The sequence below is a fragment of the Balaenoptera ricei genome, chromosome 7 (assembly GCF_028023285.1).
Source record: "Balaenoptera ricei isolate mBalRic1 chromosome 7, mBalRic1.hap2, whole genome shotgun sequence".
Lineage (NCBI taxonomy): Eukaryota > Metazoa > Chordata > Mammalia > Artiodactyla > Balaenopteridae > Balaenoptera > Balaenoptera ricei.
Window position 1 is genome coordinate 55,954,242 of NC_082645.1, and position 3,311 is coordinate 55,957,552.

The 3,311-nt window shown below is 37.3% G+C and overlaps 1 pseudogene; it reads right to left on the minus strand.

Moving 5' to 3' along the window:
- Nucleotides 1-1,919: 1,919 nt before the first annotated feature.
- Nucleotides 1,920-2,493, minus strand: LOC132368527 (signal peptidase complex catalytic subunit SEC11C-like; annotated as a pseudogene).
- Between the last annotated feature and the right edge of the window lie 818 nt (nucleotides 2,494-3,311).

The window sequence follows — 3,311 nt, forward strand, 5'->3', positions numbered from 1 at the left end:
AAAGCTTCCAAAGCTGCCAGAAGGCCCCATAGCCATGCAGAGTCAAACCCCTCTTCATATTACCACTCTTCGACAAGAAACTCCCCTGACTCAGTTCAGGCTTTAAAAAACCCCTAATCCTCTTGGGCATTTTTCAGTCCTAGGACAAACATAGCTTTAGAGGTCATGCAAAGACCCCTGAAACAATATTGTCTTTAATTTGTGTAGCCCTTAAAAATATATAGCATGCTTTTACAGATACTGTCTCACTTTATATTTATGAAAAACTTCAAAAGTCACATAAATGCATTGCCTAATAATATCATTCTTTCCATCTCATATATAAGCAAAAGGTCCTTTGCAACTATAGTCAGTCCAAGGACACACAGCTAATAAGTGATAGAGCCAGAACTCAAATAAGCTGCCAAGTTCCAGATTGTTCATTATGCTCTTTCCATTAAAATATTGTACCATCTCGCCACAAGCATCAAATTCTATGTATTATTTAAAGAGCATTGTGATTATGCATATTTTATAAACTGGTACTGATAAATAGTTCCTAAGAGGAGACAGGAAATGTTAAAATCATTACTTTTAAAATATGATCTTTTCATTGAAAAATTCTGTATTTCACTTGTATTAGAAAAGATATTCAGTGTCAGGTATTTTTAAAATGCAAAATAAATGTCTCGAAGAGGGACTGTTGTGAATATTAAGCTCCACAGCATCAACCAAATTGCTGACGTAAGTGTTAAAAATAGTTAACAACATCAAAATATTACCAATTAAATTGAAATTCTCAAATGGCATCTCTTGTGCTAGTAATGAAAACATCAAAATATACATGAATCATCAGGAATAATATCTAAGAAAGATGAATAAAATTAAAACATGGTTTTATTAAATTTGAATTCAATACCATTATATACAAATGGCTATCAGATGGAATAATTAAATGTTTTTAATTGAGATATTTCTACAGGAAACATTGTTTCCTTTGTTATTTAGAATAAAAACATTTTCTCTTCAGGTTCACAGGAGAAAAATATCAAAAACATACCAACTGCAGATCTTCACCATAAGACTGATAACATAATTGAGATATGTTTGTATTACTTTTCTCCTAATTTATTTTTTAAAAAGTAAAAGAAAGATTATTCATATGATACATAATTCATTTTTAATTTTACTTTTTAAAAAAATTTTATTTATTTATTTATTTATTTATATTTATTTATTTATGGCTGTGTTGGGTCTTTGTTTCTGTATGAGGGCTTTCTCTAGTTGCGGCAAGCGGGGGCCACTCTTCATCGCGGTGCGCGGGCCTCTCACCATCCCAGCCTCTCTTGTTGCGGAGCACAGGCTCCAGACGCGCAGGCTCAGTAGTTGTGGCTCACGAGCCTAGTTGCTCCGCGGCATGTGGGATCTTCCCAGACCAGGGCACGAACCTGTGTCCCCTGCATTGGCAGGCAGATTCTCAACCACTGCGCCACTAGGGAAGCCCCCATTTTTAATTTTAAATATAGTAACTCAATACGTAAAAATTTAAAAGCTAGCCGAACCATTCAAAGGTGAAACAATTTTTGGAGACTGTCATGAAGTAACTCTGCTCTCCCTTTACTCTGTCCTTGCCTGATCGGAGGATTCTTTTGGTCTCCACTTTAAAGCTATTTGGAAATACTACTGCCTTCATAGGATCAGACAAAGTACTGATTCTTTGTAATAGCCGACCTGTGGAGGTTTTGGTCATTATGTAACTATTTGTCGTGATGTACACTTGACCTTTTTTTTTTTTCACTGATGAATCATTTATTCGAACAAGACAAAAACGTCTCCACATTGTTTCCTTTTATACAGAAAGTGGAACATTTCAAATATATTAGCTTTTCTCCTTTTCAACAGAATTTATTTCAGTCTGGTCCCAGGAACTGCCTTACATTTTAGGATTCACGTTTTAGTAACACATATGCACCCAATACAACCAAAAGAGCATACTTGAATTTTGGGAGTTGTTCATTGTAATGGTGAACATACCAACATATGGTAAAAACCCTCTGGCTCTCCCCACCACATCCTTCTTTTCCAGCCAGTTCTGGCCTTCTTTGTACAAGCCTCTATTGTCAACTTCATTATTACCTCCTTTAGTCAGAAATTTGATGTCTCCATTATCTTTTTTATGAACTCTGATTACTCTGTGAACTGTTGGAATGCCTTGTCCTTCTACTTTAAAAACAATGATTTCACCAGCTCTAACCGGGTCTTCCCGGAAATTTGTCAGGAACAGAAGGTCGCCCCTGTGGAAGGCTGGCTCCATGCCGCTCAGCACCACCATGATGGGACTGTCTCTGCCAATGAGGACGATCAGGCCTTTCCAGATCATGAGTAATCATGACACGTCATGGCAAAGTTTAAGACCTGGTAATAGAGCTGGCACTTGTTCATCTTCCTCGGGTCCCCTAAGATGTCCAAGCCGGACACGGGGAGATGCGACCCCGTGGCGCCCATGCGCACCATGCAGGGGTCTCTGGGGGCCTAGGCGGCCCGCGGGCTCTGGGTGTTACAGACAGCTCACTTGACTTCTTATAGCAAACAACACCCTTATATTTCAGTTCACATGAGGGTGGATACCTTCTGAAGTGGGGCATGTGATTCAGTATGGCCAAAAATGAGCATGGTTGTCCCATATCACAGTGACCGGCTAGTGGTAGGCATATGACTGGGCCTCATTAGGCCAATCAGAATGGTGAATGTCCTGTATTTGTGTGTTTGCAACCTAAATTAGAATTTGTAAGGTCTTTAATTTGAGTCTCTTCTTTTTCACCTATTCTCCAGCTGCTATTCCAAGAGATAAGCTGGGTCATTGATGTGATCTTTAGCCTGGACTTTTCTATCAAGATGATTTTCCTCTAGAGTACAGACTCTTGTTCCATAGTGGGTTTGATTTCATGTCCAGTTCAATTATTTCTAGTTCAGAAATACTCCTCAGCAGGAATCCACACACCCAAAATGTCCTGATGCATATAATTGGGTAAAATGGCAAATAATGAGAAGTGAAATATGTATGATGGCAGCCTTTTCTCTTTGACCGTCTGAATTTTTTTCCAACCAAAAAATGAATAATTGGTACAATTAAAGTTGGCATGAAACGTACTGATTTTTTTAAAACACATTTTAATCCTTAATTTTTCTTTACTGGTATCTTCCAGTTTATTGGTTTTGATGTGTTTTTATTTTCTCTTTTAGTTCAAATTAATTAATACTACTAATGATTATTTTATTTAAAGTGTATGTGTGTTTTAAAACTGTCATTAGTTCATTCATATTTCCTTTAA